The following is a 17,991-nucleotide window of genomic DNA, read 5'->3' as shown; positions in this document are numbered from 1 at the left end:
GACCAGAATCGAACCCAGAACCTTTCAGTCCGCAGACCGACGCTCTATCCACTGAGCAAACCGGTCTCGGCCAATTGTCACTTTTTATGAAAATTTGAAATATTTTGTGATAAAAGAGATTTTTAAAATCCCATCAGTCTAAATATGTCAAATTATATCTACATTATGAAAACTAAAGTTTTTTTTCCCCCTTCCTTAACTGTCATTTTTCAGGTTTGGAATTTTGTGTTTGTCTTTGATGTTGCTGGAGAGATACAGAGAATCAAGTCTAGTTTTGTGATATCACTATTCAAAGAGTTCAAACCCAATCTTGATCTTGAAATCAGGTGATATATAAATACTTTACATTCTTGACTATGAATGGAGAAAAATCAGACCACTTACTTCATTAAGTATGTGGTAGTCTAATTAAACTCCAGTTTAAAAGATTCTATCTTTCAAAAACATACTTGCTACTGAGGATTTGCCATATACTTGTTGTTGTGAGAACGGTCTTGTAGAGTGATGTTACTATTTCATTTTGCATTTGAGGACATTAAAGTTAAGAAACTTGTTATGTAAGTTCTCATGGCTGAAGTAGGGAGGGTGCCCATGCTTGGCCTCTAAAGGATACATCCTAAGCTGCCAATGTCAGAGTATAAATATGAAGGTAATTATCATTCTCTGTTACTGACTTTTTATTGCCACAGATGTGAATAATAACTATTTTAGAGACATTTGTGAACTGTTTTAGAAGTCTTTTTAGCACTTGTGTTGAGTGGCCTTTAAAATTTCAAGATTATTTCTGATACTTTTTAAACTTGGCAATATGGCTTTGTTTTTTAAAGCAAAATCTGGAGTAAATAGAAATGTTTGTTCCCTATTATATGAAAAAAGGCTATTTGTAGGTCACCTTTTTTAAAAAGCCAAGAAATTCTCTCTCCAAACCACATTAGAACGCATGCCAGCTTGGTACAGGGCCCTCACCAGAGTAATGTAAGAATTTGCAAAAGTACATAGTGCAGCTGCCAAAGCTCACTGTTTAATTTCAACACTGTCTGTCCACCAGAGTCCACACCTCAATATTTTTTTCCTGCATGTACCAAATCATAATCTCTTTGGAGGGGGAAATAAAGAGTTGTTATATAATAAACTTATTGCTTTCTTAGGTAATGGTGCTGTTTTGCCTCTCACATTCCCTTCCATCTAACTTTCAAGTACTTATTAACTTAGATGAATTCTTCCAAAATGTGACACAGAAGGACAATTTACACCTTTCCTCCTTTATGTTTTGCAAGGAAACCCTTTGCATGGTTCTCTGTTCAGGAAGTTCCATGTGCTACATTCCATCTATTTGCCAAGTCTTGGACTCTTATCCTAAGTACAGTATTTGAGTATGCAATTACACATACACACACTGGCCTCTCTCAGAGAAAGTTTGAAGCCAGAGGAGCAAATCCAGATGTTCTTGAATCTGGCATCCTCAATTCAGAATTCTAGATGGCAAAACATCATTTGGAAGTACACCAGGCTTACTCAGCACCTGCTCCTGCCAACAGTCACATTTATGACCAAAGATTCTGGAGTTTGCCTCCTATGCTGAGCAGAAAGAACACCCCCAAGAGCTGCATGAAGTGGCTCTCCATCATGGGAGAGAAATATTTGGTTTGCTTCAGGAGGCACGTAGAGGAGGGTAGCTTTGCTGTTGGGAATAAGTCTGAAATGAGAGCAGGTGCAAATGCAGCTGCAGCTCCTTAACCAAATCTGGCCTTGTTTAATGTTTAAAGAGTCTAAAACATTTGGCATCAACATAAGCGAACCATTATGGGCCCTCTGGCCCCTAACATAATATCTCCCACAAGGGGGAGGTACTCACCGACTATTCAGCCACCATTTATTAAACACCTTCTGTGTGCACTAGGCAGTGTACTAGATGCTGGTGATGAATAAGATCTTGTCAAGAAGCCCATAGTCTGGTAGGAGGCACAGACTCTTGTATAAATTATAACTCACCAGTTTTTATTTGTAGCTGGTGTCTTTTACTACTTTGCAGGTCAGCTACAAAAGCCAATTCACAGAACTGACTTGATAACTTTCTAAGAACAAGATTAAATTTCCCTTAAGTATTAAAATATGCTTTCCTGCTTGTATTTTTGCCTCTTTAGATACTTTTTCTGACTTGCTCAAGGATAAAGATTTGTGGAGTGTGGAATGAAGATACTAGTAAAGTAGTCCCCCCTTACCTGTGGGGGTACATTTCCAAAATCCCGCCAAAACCGGTTTGGCTCATTGGATAGAGTATCCTCTATCCATTGAGCCAAAGATTGGGGACTGAAGGGTCCCAGGTTCGATTCCGGTCAAGGGCATGTACCTTGGTTGTGGGCATATCCCCAGTAGAGGGTGTGCAAGAGGCAGCTGATCGATGACTCTCTCTCATTGATGTTTCTAACTCTCTCTCTCCCTTCCTCTCTGTACAAAATCAATAAAATATATTTTTTAAATAAACAAAATCCCCAGTGGACCCCTGGAACCGTGTATAGTACTGAACCTTTTATACTATGTGCTATTTTTTTTTCTATAGTCATGTGCTGTGCAGTGACCTTATGGTCAACAATGGACTGAATATACACGTGGTCCCATCTTATCTAATGAAGGAATATGCTAATTGACCCTCGTGTCATTGCAAAGATGGCGATGCCCACAACTAAAAAAGGAAGGACTATGCTAATTGACTGCCATGCCTTCAAAGATGGCAGCACCTACAGCCACAGATGGTGGTCCCCATCCTCTCAGCCCCACTGGGGCAGCAGGCATGTGACAAGGCCAGGCCCACCCCGTGCGCCTGCCTCTGTAGTTCCCTAGTCCCCTCAGCCCTGCAGCTGCTCAGGGCTGGCCTGAGGTGCAGGCAAGCCTGGGATGGCAGCTGCCCTGCTGCCTAGGGCCGCTTAGGTAACCAGGGGTGGCTGAGGCTTGCGCTGCCAGCAGTGGCAGCAGCAGAGGTGTGATGGGGCATAGCCTTCCCCTGATCACCGGGTTGCCTCCTGCCCCTGAGGGCTCCCAGACTGTGAGAGGGGGCAGATCGGACTGAGGGACACCCCCTCCAGGGCATGAATTTTCATGTGCCTGGCCTCTAGTTAATAAATGCAAAGTGTCCCCTCGGGATTTCCACTGGTGAACCGACAGTGAGTACCATTGCTCATTATGATATGCACCGACCACCAGAGGGCGGCGCGGAACAAAAGAAGGCCCTGATGGGCAGCTGGCAGCCACTAGGGACTCTATCCTGGGCTTCTAATAAGATTATAAGGAGCTGAAAAATTCCTATCGCATGTAATATAGTAGTTGCCATAATGAGTTAGGGCAGTGCATTACTCATGTGTTTATGATGGTGCTAATGTAAACAAACCTGCTCTGCCAGTCATGTAAAAGCATAGCACATACAATTATGTAGATTATATAAGACTTGATAATAATAATAATAAACAACTGTGTTACTGATTTATGTATTTGCTATATACATTTAATCATTACTTGAGAGTGTACTCTTCCTATTTATTAAAAAGAAAGCTTGCTGTAAAATGGTAAAGCTATGCTATGCCCACAGAAGACTCATACATTCCTTGTTTACTGCGTCTCTTGATTACATCATTTTCTCTTGTACTTAATTTAATCTTGTGTTATTTTGTACTCTGACATGCTTCATCAGCTTGTAGCTTAGGAGAAATAGGCTATATCATATAGCTTATGTATATAGTAGACTATACCATCTAGGTTTGTGTAAGGGCAGGCACTCTATGATGCTGTGTTAATTTTACAATTAAATAGCAAAAAACAATCCATAGAGGTTGAATAGAGTACGATATTGAAACAAAACAAAATAAAATAAAGCCTTGCTTCCCTTTTACATCTTTTTAAAAGAAGAATTATGGGCCGAAACCAGTTTGGCTCAGTGGTAGAGCGTCGGTCTGCGGACTGAGGGATCCCGGGTTCAATTCCGGTCAAGGGCATGTACATTGGTTGTGGGCACATCCCCAGTAGGGGGTGTGCAAGAGGCAGCTGGTTGATGTTACTCTCTCATCGACGTTTCTAGCTATCTATCTCTCTCCCTTCCTCCTCTCTGTAAAATATCAATAAAATATATTTAAAAAAAGAATTACGGTTAAAAAACATGTAACATAACATTTACTATCTTAACCTTTTTAAAATAATCACACAGGTTAGTAGTGTTAAGTATATTTACACAAAACAGATCTCTAAAACCTTTTCATCTTGGAAAACTGAAAATCTGAACCTATTAACAACTCCCATTTTCTGTTTTCTCAGCCCTTGGTAAGCACCATTCTACTTTCTCTTTCTATGAATTTGACTATTTTAGATAGGTAGTATTAGTAGAATCATACAATATTTGTCTTTTGGAGTTGCCTTTGTCACTCAGCCTAGTATTCCATATTGTAGCATGTGACACAGCCTTTGCATCTTTGCCACCACTGTGGTCAAGACCATCATCTTTTCATCTGACTGATGACAATAGCCAAATGTTCTCCTTGCTTCTAGTCTTGCCCACCTCTAACCTATTCATCTCCACTCAGTGGCTAAATGCAGATTTGACTGTTTAAAAACTTGACCTTTTTGACTATATTTAGATAAAATCTAAATGCTCTAACCTGGCTTCTTAAGTCACATCCTTTCCTCGTTGCTCCCAAATAGACACACCCTTTGCTTCTACTCTGAATTTTTTTCCTTGATCACACTGCCTTTCATGCTTCCAGTCAGTATTTGTTGGCAGTGAATCATGAATGAATCATGACTTTTACTAAAGCTAACTATCTTTGTCAGCTGCCTCTGCATGGAGGTAATTTGGAGATTATTGTCAGAATGTATTAATTTAGTATAAAATACATGTCCTGGCTTTTTAGACCTTTCTCAACAATTAAAACTAGTCTGATCTGAAAACAAACAAAAGAATCTTAAGAAATATGTTAACCAAATTCATGTGAAAGGAAGGCTAGGGGGAAAAAGGAAGTTTCTTTATTTTAAAATCTTCATTTTACTTGGCCCTTGAACAAAGAATGCATAAAAGGTCTCTCTCCCTTTCTCTCATTCACTCTGATTTAATTTAGTAAGTATTGAGGGTCCGCTATATATTCAGTTCTATGAGGCAACAAAGTAAAAGACTGCCAGAGGTTTGCACATTTTGAGCAGCTAAATGCACCTCAGTAATTATACAGTTCAGGTAACTTCTTTGGTTTCTCAAGTAGTGTTTTCTGATTGTTAGATGTAAAGTGAATAGTCTTTAAAGTTCATATGCCCATCACAAAACCAAGTTGTTGTTTAAGATAATGTCCTCAAAGTTCATCCATGTTGAACTAGCACGTTAAACGCTCAAATGAGATTGAAATCACCCTCTTTACACAAATTTAGCAAATTACTGCATAGCGTTGGAATGAATTTCACAGGTTGAGCTGACAGAAGCCCCCACATTCCTTATCAATCTTCTCTTTTTTCCCTGTGCTCCACCCACATTGCACACGTGGCTTATTGAATATATGATTTGTTCTCTTATGTTACTGCTTTTGTTCCTACTATTCCTTATGCCTGAAAAGCGCCTTATTTTTTTTCTCTACTGGCCTACAAATTTTATTGATCTTTCCTGAAAAGCTCCTTATCTTTTTCTTTACTGGCCTACAAATTTTATTTATCTTTCAAGACTCATCTCATATTCTTCCTCCAACTTCTCCCTTTACAGGTTAAGTGCTTTTACTTTGGGCTTCCATATCCTAGGCTTTCCTTTATCAAAGCACTTAGTTATCTGTTTAAGATTTGTCTCTACTACTAGACTGTGAGCTCCTTTTGTGCAGGTTTAAGGGCATTTTAGTGTTTAGCTTGCTGCTGAGTAGATGCTCACTGAATCTTTGAATGAATGAATTATACTGTTAATGAATGTTTGATATAAAAAAAAAAGTGCCTGACAGTAAATAACAAAAAGATAAATCCCAAACCTACTAAAACGCCAGTTGATTTCCAGCTACAAGTTTTGGGCAATGCAATCCTTGTTCCTATATAGGCCATATTCACTACCATTCTAGGAACTCTGTCTGACTTATGTAAAGAAAAAGAAACTCCCTAAAAGGAAAAGAACTACTCTGTATTGGGCATTAGGCACTTTGGTATTTAAAACTCTTGTTTAGCTAAGTATTTTTTCCATTTTACAGTTGAGCACCTGAAGCTCAGGGAATTTTAGTTAGAAATTTAGTAATGGAGTTTTGATTAAACCCATCTTGTCTTACTGTCTATACGTCTTTCTCCACGTTTTGCTTTTTTACCCAAATTAAGGATCTTATCTGGTCATCTGTTCACAAAAGATAACCATGAATTTCTAGGAACTATATTAAAGCAGAACAAATGCCTGGAAATAATAATGTCAGTGATAATTTTGTTTATCATTTACAAAGGGCTTTCACATTCATATATGATAACCCAGAGAGGCCAGTCTTTTAAGTTATTATATATTCTTTTAAAATAATTTAAAATATTAGCACAGAGGATCAGTGCAATGGAAACTGTAGTGGATTTTAGCAAACAATATACTTCTTTAAATTAGACTATGTTGTATATACTTAAGTAAATTTTAAAAATAGATTGCTAGTATATATTTCTACTTTTTCTGGAGAATTGAAGCATAATATATTAATGATATTGAGCTATTTTTTATAGTTCCATGCATAATTTAGACTATGTACTTGCTGACACCCAGAAATCTATTTTCATCGTATGTACCGTATTCTTGTGATCTTGGGAATCAGGTCTTTTTAAAATTAGGAGCAGAGAAAAAACATTATCTAGTGTCTAGCAGTTAAAATGTTTTAAAGGAAGAAAAAGCCCTACCGAACCACAGAAATTCAAACTGGTATAGTAAAATGAGCCAGTCCCCAGAACAAGTCATCTGCATGTAAATCTGAACTCTGCTATTTCCTAGCAGTTTTGACAATGGACAGGTCATTTCTTTCCAAGCTTCAACATCTTCATCAATAAAATAGAGGCTAATAACAGTGCTGGATTCTGAAACACATTAGGTATATGCAGGTATCAAAGTCTTTTAGCAGATGCAAAGCTTTCCTAGGAATCTGACCTTTCACACTGAGCTGATCAGCTTTCATTTCTGGAGCATGCAGTTACTGTGACAAATTCTCTTCTGTGTAGTACACATATCCTCAAACATCTGCAGGAAACCTGGGGAGTTATTTTCTGTTAAAGAGAAATCCATCTTGTAAGCTCAGATTAACAGGATTTACAGGAAAATTACAAGAAATGAAAGTGATAGTAGTTTTATTAGTTACTCTGTGGGCAGTAAGAGGTTTTTTCCTTCCTGTCAATATTTGAATTCCTCTTGGCTATAGGTACTTGGGTAAACATTACCATGTAATATTAAGGGGCCATATCTGTTCAATTGGATTGTATTGACTTTGAGTTTTTTCCTTCTCTTAGGGAATCTTGATTTTTGAGTTGATCACTCAGTACAGTACCCTGAAAGGATTTTCTTTTTCTAACCATGATCTGAAGTATGTGCTATTTCAGCAATTAGGCAAGCAAATGTTACATGATGTAAGCGGGCCACATTGTGAAGAATATGAAAGGCAAGCTTTTTGAGAAAAGAACTCTTAAAGAATTTGTATTTCTTATACATGAAAGTATCCGAAACGGAATTGTTATTCAGGAAAGAATTGTTGGATAAATGATGGTTGTTGGGTATCTTCTTGCCTTGATAACCATTTATAGAATTTTCTATTACATATGGGATATCAAAAATATATATTTATTTCTAATACTGTGTTCATTTCTAAAATTGGAAAACAATTCAGATGTGAAAATACTGATTTTTGTGCATCTTAATTTATCAATACAGTTTTTATGTAATTTTTCTCCCAAAGGTGGGAGTGATTCTTGACTCATGTCATTGTTTCCAAGCAATGAAACTCATCCATGAGTTTGAGTTCTTTGTTTTGATTTGCTTTGCTTTTACTTTTGAGACTTTTGGAGCCTAATGTTAAACACTGTGTCCTATTGGAAGGTTTTCAAGATTTCTGTCAACTTACTAGGATTTTTAGGGATGTCTAACTTGTCGTTCTAGGGAGATTCTTTTACTTTCTTATTTCACTTTGAGTTTTCTTTTAAAAGTCTTTTCTCATTATTGAACAAATAGAAGTGATTATATTTGGATGCCAGTTAATTATGTAGTTTGTGTTAATTAGTGTTTGTGAACTTTGGGTGAGATAAGTGCTATCATTTCCTGTTAATGGGAGTGTAAATTGGTCGTACCAAAAAAATCAGAAATGTAGATAGTGATATAAATATATTCACTACAGTATTATATAGTCCTATATAATAAAAGCATAATATGCAAATCAATTGAATGGTGGAACGACCAGTGGGCAGTGGGTGGGGCCAGTGAGCAGGCAGTGCCAGACCAGTCAAGGTGTGTGCCAGCTGGCAGAGGGAGGGGATGGTAATGGGGGGGGTGTGGTGATAGCGACCAGTGGTGACGGAGGGACATTGCAGGGGCGCACTGGCCAGTGCCATCCCCTAATTGGCCACCTGGTCACCTCCCACAGAGGGAAACTGGTGGTGGCAGCAGGGTGATTGGGGTAGCGCTGTACCCTGATCGCCTGCCCAGCCCCTCCCGCAGAAGGAGGCCAGATTGTGAGGATCAGGCCTAAGCTGCAATAGGACACCCCCTGAGGGCTCCTGACTGTGAGAGGGCGCAGGCCAGGCTGAGGGACCCCTCTGAGCGCACGAATTGTCATGCACTGGGCCTCTAGTAGAGAATAATTGGAAACTACCTGGATAACTAACAGGATTTGTTTTCAGATTAGTTTCTATGTGAGACTATAATATTTAGAGGAAAAACATGCTTTTTTTTTTCTTCTCCCTTCTTGATGACTATGGTAGATTTGAGATTCCAACTATTTTACATGTTTTTTAATGCAATTTCTGGTTAAATTGGCTAAAATAGTAATACTACTAGAGATAAGGTCCCCTATCCTTTCAGATTTATGTGAGCGCAGTGCAGTGATCTATTTCACCATTAACAACCCAACCTCATAGTATTGAGTGGGGCAAAAGTAGGTTCACAGTTCATATGGAAAATACAATAATCTAATAAAGAGGGACTATGTTACTTGACCATCACACCCTTATAAAGATGGCAGTGCCCACAGCCAATGAAGGAATATGCTAATTGACTGCCACACCCTCAAAGATGGCGGCGCCCAGTCCCCTCAGCCCTGTCAGGGTGGCAGGTGCGCAGCCTCTGGAGTCCTCCAGTCCTCTCAGCCACCCAGCCACCTAGGGCTGGCCCGAGGTGTAGGCAAGCCTTGGATGGCAACTGCCCAGCCACCCAGGCTGCCCGAGGCTTACGATGCAGGCAGTGGCAGCAGCAGAGGTGTGATGGGGGCATCACTTTCCCCTGATTGCTGGGTCGCCTCCTGCCCCTGAGGTGTCCTGGTCTGTGAGAGGGGGCAGGCTGGGCTCAGGGTCTTCCCCCCCCCCCCCCCGTGTATGAATTTTTATGCACCAGGCCTCTAGTTAATAATAGTACAAGAATAAACTGCATTCATGTACTCACAACTGTATACTTATTCTTGCCCCACCCTGTATTTTTCTTGTGAATTCTTGCTATCTTGTGTTTAGCATATACAGCCAGAAGCTTTTTAATAACCAGAAGTAGCATTTCATCCTCTAGCACGGGTAGAGAGCATCCAGCTTGCGGGCCATATACAGCTCAAGAAATCATTTGGTCTGGCCCTGCCAAGGCATTAGGAGTGAGTTCATGAAATGGTTGACTAAATATAGCAGCAGGCTAATTTTTAAGTTGATAATTTTGTATGGCCCACAAGTGATGTTATAAATATCCAGCCTTTGGCAGAAAAAAAGGCTCCCCACCCCTGCTCTAATGGCTTTTATTCTGCTTAATTTGTAACACCTGAAACAAATATTTTAGTTATACCTAAGTTTGAATCAAGTTATTTAAAAGAAAACTAGAGTGTTTCTCATACATGCTTATGAAAGATATATAATACCTATTTGTAAAATTATAGCTAATATTTGTCAAGTGTCTGTGGTGTTTCAGACACTATGTTAGACACTGGTGACGAACATTAATTTTCACAGCAGCTCTATGAAATGGTATTATGTTCCCCTTTTCCTAGAAAAGGTAGCTGAGGTTCAAAGAGGCAAATTTGTCTAAGTTCCCACAGTCAGTGAGTGCTCAAACTGTGAATTCAAGTCTTGTGATTGAATTCAAGTCTTGTGATTACAATGCTCAAGCACAGGACCTTTGTCTTGATAGCTATTATGTATCCAGTGCATAGGACAGGGTGTATTAAGAATTCAACAGTTATCTCCCTTGAATGAAGAGCTATATACCTAGAAGCTTTTAAGTGGCCAAGCAGAAGAAATTGTTTCATTATAGTAATATAAAATTATGTAGAGAAATAATCCTGACAAAATAGAATGCTATTAGAAAGCCAAATTGAAGTACTTATACTAAAATTTGGGTCATATATTAGATATAACTCTCTTTTTTGATGTAACTGTCTAATTTGTTCTTAGTACATTTGCCAGATCTCTTTCTGCTTTATTTTGATATTCAATGAAACAGCAAGATACTTGATATTGAATCTTTTTTGGGAAAAGAGCCTGGGTAGAAACCCAAGTTCTGTAAGTGTCTAAGAACAAGAATGGGAATTTTCTTGTTTGGGATTTTTGGATGTTGGGAGCCTCGGGTTCTGTGGAGATAACATTGTGCCATTGTGGTACATGAATGTATTTTAGTCCATTGGTAAAAGTAACTTCTTTATATAGTCCTATGACAACAAACACTAGATTGCAATTGGAAAAGAGATAAATATTTACACACCTCATAGACATGTTTTCTGGTTTGTGAGATGAATTGTCATAAAAGCCCTGTTGTGACCCTAGTGTCTCCTCTTTATATTTATTGTCTGTGTCTCAAATAGTCTTGACTGCTAAGAGCCAGCTGAGTCATGGGTTGAGTCTTAACTAGTTTAATCATGATGATTATAGCATGTACCATTAAAGGAAATGATAAATGCCAAGAATATAGTCTTAGGGAATGGAGTAAAGGAAATAAGTATCACATTAATGCTCCTGGAATGTCATTCCATGCCCAGACCCCTTTTACTTGATTCCCCTCCAGAAATTACCTTGTTCTTAAATATTCATCAAAAAGAGACTGAATTAGCGGTGTACTGCAGATCTGAGCAGTAGTCATTGTGAAACCAGCCTATGTGTTTCATTTCCTTCATGGCTTGAAATTCATTAAGTTCTTGTAGTTTAGTACGTATATTTCTTTGCTTGAATCAAATGGAACGAAGGGTGCACATTTTCCTATTATCTTATGAACTATGTTAGTTCAGCTTCAGTAGGATGGCAAGGCAGTTTTCCCAAATCACTGAACTGTTCTGAAAGCTTCTGAACTCAGATTCCTACCATTTTTAAGTGCTATGGCTTCTATCCAGAGTTATCCAAGTTTATGGCTTGTCAGCTCCATGGAGGCAGCTAATGTATCTGTTTTGTCCATCACGCAACCTGGGTCTAGCACTGTGCATAATACTGGGAACTTAATATTTGTTGGATGAATGACTAGAAAAAGAGGGTTGTGCTTGATGAGCATTCATTAAGAAGCCAGAAATGCCTGCTGAGGAAACCTTTTATGAGTTATTTATCATTGATGATGGCATCCATGGAAATCCTTGCAGTTAGATCTATCTATGTGTCTATCTAATCTACCTGCTTAAGCAGTCCTGTAAACATCTTATGATAGCTAGGCTTTGCATAGACTGAAATTTAAATACCATCTAAAAAATTGAAATTCCTCATCTCTAAGAGCTATTTGTCCTTTATCACTAACATAAATGTCTCTTTTGAACTACCACTGGTAACAAACACTAAGAAGTGACGTGTTAAAAGTCACCTAGTTAGATAGTAGCAGAGCTAAGATTTGATGTCATTTCTAATCCAGCCAGTTTTGCGGAGATAAACGCACCGTTTCAGATCTCCCACCACACTATCTCCCTTACAGTTCTGTTTGCGTTGGAAATCTGCCTCACACACTCTGAAATGTTGTGTAGCATGTCCGACATTTTTGTTTGTTGCTATTTTGCATCATTAAGAAACACCTAGTTCCTGCTGGCTTGTTTTCCATTTTAAAATGAGTATATAGATGTGGTAGGAAAATGTTTTACCCAGAAATTCTTTCTAGGGCTTTAACTTAGAAAACATGAATAGTCTCCTACCTACAGGAGACTATTTTAATTTCTCAATCTTGGGCAGATTTAGAATTTCGATGTTTTTGTTCTAATGACCAAGAATTAGTAGAAATCTTATCCCAAAAGAGTCTCTAGGAAATAATTAATTCTTAATTTAAGAAAATGATTCTGTGCTTTTTATACTCAGTAGCATTAATTTACTATCAGTATTAAATTGCACTTTATGATATTAAAATCTGATGTACTACCTCACTTTTCAAATACTAATTTTTCCTGTATTCACTCAATCCATTATATGTTTCTAAGACTTGAAATTCTTTGTTCAGTGTTGACAGCTTTTATCTTTATGTGCTTATTTTAATTGAAACTTAAACGGGATGGTCTGTGCTATGTATCAACATGGAATTGTTCTATTTCTTCTCCATTTGGGAAGAGTCTCAGATAAGGAAATGGGACTTCAAGCCCTTACTGTGTTTTCACAGAATTGACATTTCCAGAGTGTTCTCCATATGCCAGAAATAGTTCAAGATGTTTTGTATATGTGATCCTTGAGCCTTAAAAGGACCTGTCAGTATGGCATTAATATTCATATTTTATGTATGAAGCGTTTGAGACAAAGACAGGATTCCAACCCAATATCAACATGACCCTAAGACGCACAATTTTTGGACCTAGCAGGCATCGTATGGGTTGAGAATGGCTCAAAATTTAAGAACCTCGTAAACGTATTTATACATCTGGTTTATTTGGAGGTTAAGGCACGTGATGATAATGGAAGTCACTTGCATTTTTTAAAAACTACTAAAGCCTTGAGTGGCACCATTCATTGCATCTGGTCTTGACCATAAACGAAGTTCATAGGACTTGAAGTTCATAACACGTTGGATGTTTTGTCAGTAAATCATAATCTAGGTTATTTCAGTGTTCTTTGAAAAAAGCTTCAGTTCCATATTTCTTTTAATGATTCAGTCTTCAGCTTTGTGCTTTGGTCCTTTCAACAAGGGAGAATAGGCTTATCATTGCATTTCTAAAATGGCCTTTCACATGTTTGTAGGCAGGCATCAGGTTCCCAGTATTTGGAAACTGTTGCTTTGTATTCATGGGGTAGAGTTTACTTTTAGCTATAAAATATTGTCCTTCCATCAAAAACTTAAGCCCAGATCCATAAATATAATGACTGAACACAGAGGGACCATGCTGGTTATTTAAGCCAAGTATGACACGAGATTTTTCTGGCAAAGCCAGCTGCATGGGGCGACATGGTCACACACTGGCTAGGAAAAGCTGTCTAGCATATAAATATTTCCATTTTATTCCAGTTGAATTACTGACATGGCTAGCATTAGTGTTTTAGGATACTTGTTTGTGAAGGCTATTGTGTTGAATAGTACCTGTCTGTCGATAAGAAGTTATATCATAAAGTGTAAGGGGAAAAATAATAATAGTTACCCTTTTTTGAATCTCTACTACATTTCCATCTCCTTACTAGATGCTTTATATATATTATTGTGAGTCCTTCCATGCATCCTGCAGGGTAGCTATTTCCCCATTTTGAAGATAAGGACACTAAATCTCAGAGAGGTGAATTCATTTGTCTGATTTCATCTAGCAATAAAGTAGATAGTGGTAATCAAACTCAGGGCTGACTGACTTGAAAGGCCCTTGTTCTTTGCTATTCCATATTGTCCGCGATAATGATTCTGTAAAGGACACTAGGGAATTGTGTTTATGAAGAACTTTTTGACACTAAGTTAATGCTACTCTGGAGCATTATGATAGGTGCTACTACTACCTATCTGTCACTACTGCCTTAATAGTCTTCATAAACTCTTTATTGTATACCAAGGAAAAAATGAAACCTTGGATTAAAAAAAAAAAAGTCATTTCTCAAGTATCATGATGCTTGTATGGTATTTTTTTTCTCAGAGGTTAATTTCTTTCCTGTCCAGCTGGGTGCGTAGGTGAGGACAGGTGTTCTGGATGTGAGCATTGTCTAGATCAGTGCTGTCCAATAGAACTTTCTGTGGTAATGGAAGTGTCCTGTGTCTGAGCTGTCCAATATGATAGATACTAGTAACATAGGGCTATTGAGTGCTTGAAATGTGGCTAGTGTACTGAGGAACTGAATTTTTTATTTTATTTAATTTTGGTTAATTTAAATTCTAATAAAAATAGCCGCATGTGGTTGGTGGCTATTAGATAGCAGTGCAGTTTGAGATCATAACTGATGCTTGTGTTTGATGAGTAATGATAGAATTTAAGAAAAACCCAATAATTGGTGGTTGAAAAGTTGCTGATTTGTTTTTCAGCAACATTAAATTTGGCATGTGTTCAACTGAAAGCCATGGAACCAAATAGAGTAGAACAATTAATATTTCCAAAGCATTTTTGATCATTCATGATCTCATTTGATGAGTATTTCAGGTATGCTATTGTTCAGGACGTATTTGCTAACAGATCACAGAAGAAGAGTCAGAACAAAATCATTTACAACTTCTTGTGCAGGGTCTCCTGTTGAAATGGACACTAGTTTGGCCTTGTTGGTGCTCAGGTTGTAGTATGAGGGCCTGGAGAGGAATCAAAGTATTGTTTTCTTCTGCTTGCTGGTTGAGATTAGAGAAATCTCTTTCTCCCCTCACCTAGAATGTTCATTAATTTTATTTTTTATGTCTAAAGTGAGGGAAGTAGAGACAATTTCTAAATGTATCCAGGGAGCTACAATAATGTAATAATCAACAAAGTAAAATATAGTTTTCCATTCTAATATTCTAAAAATAAGTCCATAGGACTTTGATTTTAGTTCTTTGTTTTGGAAAATACAACCCAATCAGATGTTTTATATGAGATTCGTTTTTAAATTGACTTATATCTTCCAAAGAAACTTTTTATGGAAATAATAGGTTTCATGTGATATTTTAAAGGAAATATTATTTCTCTGGAGTCTTGATACATTTTGGTTTCATTTTGATTATCTTATGAAATAATTTGTAAAAGATACAAATTTTATTATATGTCACTTGTGTTATTAAGCATATTTTTTCTGACATTTTATTTGTAAAATGCTCCTCTCCTTTCTATCAGAGCTCACAACTAATCAACCCTGAATGCTTTTGATTTTTCTGACTGTGCCAGGACATTGAAGTTCCCTGTAGTGAGAAAAGAGAGCACATGGAACTCATGAATTTATGTTCTCCAACAATAGAGCTTTTATGACATTGGAGGTGGTTAAAAAAGCTAGAAGTAGCTCTCAAACATGGCATCGCTGTGTTGCCCTTTTTCTTTTTCTTTTCTTTTCTTTTTTTTTTTGTATTCTCAGAGCTGCCAGGAGTGCATCGGGCCTGTAATTTCCTGTTCTCCGAATCCCCCATCTTTCTGCAGCTCCAAGCTTTGTGTCCCACAGCCTGTGACTGTGCTAACAAATCGCTATTGTCCAGTGGGGCGAATGGTGGCTGGAACTAAAGAATTGCTGTCTGGTTTCTATTCAAATCCAGGTAGTGAGATATATGAATGGACTTTTCGAATCGTCATGTGAATAACGTCTGCTCGACACGAAGGCTCAGCCATGCTAGGAAAGATTAACTCCTAGGCTAACCACTAACATCCTTTGTGGTAGGAGATAGAAACATTCTTCAAGTATCGTTTTATTCACACTTAATTTCCCATTTCATCACCCAAAAGTAGGATTAGCCATTCAGTTTTTTGGCAGCTACTTTTCTTCAAGTTTTAGTGTTTCTGTTGATAATATGGAAGTTTAGGAAAATGCTAAGTTATTTCTCAGAAAAACGCTATTATTTTCTGTCGTAAGTTTTCCACCTTATATTTATTATGGCATCAAGTTATCTTTATAGCATACATGCAAAAATGAGAGAGAGCAAGCTGCTTTTTCTAAAAAACAAATTCTTTAACACGCCTTCCAAACAACGAGAAGGAAAAATCCTCCTTTTTTAGTGCATTCTGCTCATTCACATTTTTTTCTCCCAAAGTCCAAGTTTATGTAAAGAAAATATAAACAACTTTAAATGCAATATATGAACCAAACAAAACAAGACGCCTTCAAATTAGGAACCAACTTAAGCATCTCTAAGTATTGCAGAATCATGATTTTAAAAATCAGATTTGGAAGTTAGGCTATAATTCATAATTTTCATTAATACTTGGAAAATTATTTTAACTTTCTCCTCTATGTGAAAAAAAAAATGTCCACAGGCTTGGAAAGCCCTGCTTTTTACATTCCTTCCATATCACAGGTACTATGGGATGGAGAGCCTTTTATGTTTCTTTTTGTCTCAAACTCAGACAGCTTTGTAAGCAGTAGTATGTAGATTACAAGAGTTAGACAAAAGCAGGCACGACTGAGAAGAGTTGGGTTGGGGGGAGCTTGGGGCACTTCCTGTCACTCAACACATTCCAGATCACTAAAAAATTTCCACACCCCTAGCATTCCCTCTTGCCCACTCCAGACCCCAGTATTTTCTGATACTATATGTTGTGGTAGTTATCACACTCCTTTCTATCACTGGGCTCTGGCAAGACTGCTTCCCAGGAGATGCATTCCTTTAGATTGCACAAAGCATAGCTGGGAAAATGGCTGGCAGTTTCAGAATCTAGTCACGATCGCACGCATGAGCACCTCACACATCCATGCCCCATTCCCCCCGCCCTCCCACCCCTGCAGCTGGCTGACCTGTCTCACCCGCTGCTGGCCTATCGAACGGCCAGGACTGTCTGGTTTTGGCTCATGCCTTTGTCCATGTCTGGCTTAGTTCCTCTCTGTCTATGCTTGTCTCTACCCCCAATGCCCCAGGCGGCACAAGTGTTTGGCCACACAAAACTGCAGATAGAAAAGGTGGTAAAAACTTCAAACTTTGCTAGATTCTCCCAACAGTATTTTCTTTTGTGAATTTTTCCCTTCATTAAATCCTCTGTTTTAAGAAAACACAAAATTAATTATCTAAAGGCAAAGAATGCAAAGCAACCTTTGTGTTCCTTATAATAACTGACTTCATAACTCTCTCCAGCTGCGGTATGGGGTGTGTATAAAAAGCTTCTGTTCTGAGAACAAAGGAGCACGTGAGAAATGAGACTAAAAAACCCACTGACAGTATTTCACTACACAAATTACTTACAAGATTTTAGTTAAGCCTCTTAACAGATTCAATTTTAAAATGGGTTTTAGTTAAAAAAAAAAAAAAAAAAAAAAAAAAGAAGAAGAAGAAAGTGCTTACCCAGTAAAAGAACCGAAGTAGTCCTGAACTGTTACGTAAGACTTTTTACAGTTGGATCTTTGTCAAAAGGGGATGGGGGTGATGGGAGAAAAGCAGCAACAACAATCAAAAAAGTTCGAGCTGCTGTTGCTAGAGGACAACTTCTGTGTTTCCAGATAGGATTCTCGCTGTAGAAATGGAACTTCCAGCCAGCACAGCATCCTGTCCCAGTAGAGAAATGAGTTTGTTAGTAAAAAAAAAAAAAAAAAGATACTGGAACCCAGGCTAGACGAGGTATTGAACCGCGCCAGATTTCCTTACAGCCCTGTCTGCTCAGCTCGCATTGAACTATATATGACCCAGATGATGGACAGAAGCACATTCAGTCATGTGCACACTGGAAGAAAGCGGATTTGCTGGTCCCTGGCAGTGCAGGGGTTTGTCTTCTGATTGGGCTGTGCCCTGATCAGTGAAATGTGAAGCCCTCACCATTCAGAGGCCGTAATTCAGGACTGGCAGTT

The 17,991-nt window shown here is 38.2% G+C and overlaps 1 protein-coding gene and 1 long non-coding RNA gene across 3 annotated transcripts in view; one reads left to right on the top strand and one right to left on the bottom strand.

The window, feature by feature from the left end:
* NR6A1 (nuclear receptor subfamily 6 group A member 1) overlaps window positions 1–17,991 on the top strand; it is a 147,477-nt gene that overhangs the window by 56,347 nt on the left and 73,139 nt on the right. The gene's annotated exons all lie outside the window — the stretch shown is intronic.
* LOC118704375 lies at window positions 88–17,814 on the bottom strand. Its single transcript, XR_004983399.2, has 3 exons — window positions 17,492–17,814; window positions 13,002–13,003; window positions 88–354 (listed from the first exon to the last, which is right to left on the bottom strand). It is a non-coding gene; the product is annotated as an uncharacterized LOC118704375 (long non-coding RNA).

The sequence above is a fragment of the Pipistrellus kuhlii genome, unplaced genomic scaffold (assembly GCF_014108245.1).
Source record: "Pipistrellus kuhlii isolate mPipKuh1 unplaced genomic scaffold, mPipKuh1.p scaffold_m20_p_43, whole genome shotgun sequence".
Classification (NCBI taxonomy): domain Eukaryota; kingdom Metazoa; phylum Chordata; class Mammalia; order Chiroptera; family Vespertilionidae; genus Pipistrellus; species Pipistrellus kuhlii.
The sequence above is the reverse complement of the archived record's forward strand: the minus strand, read 5'-3'. Positions and strand labels throughout refer to the sequence as shown.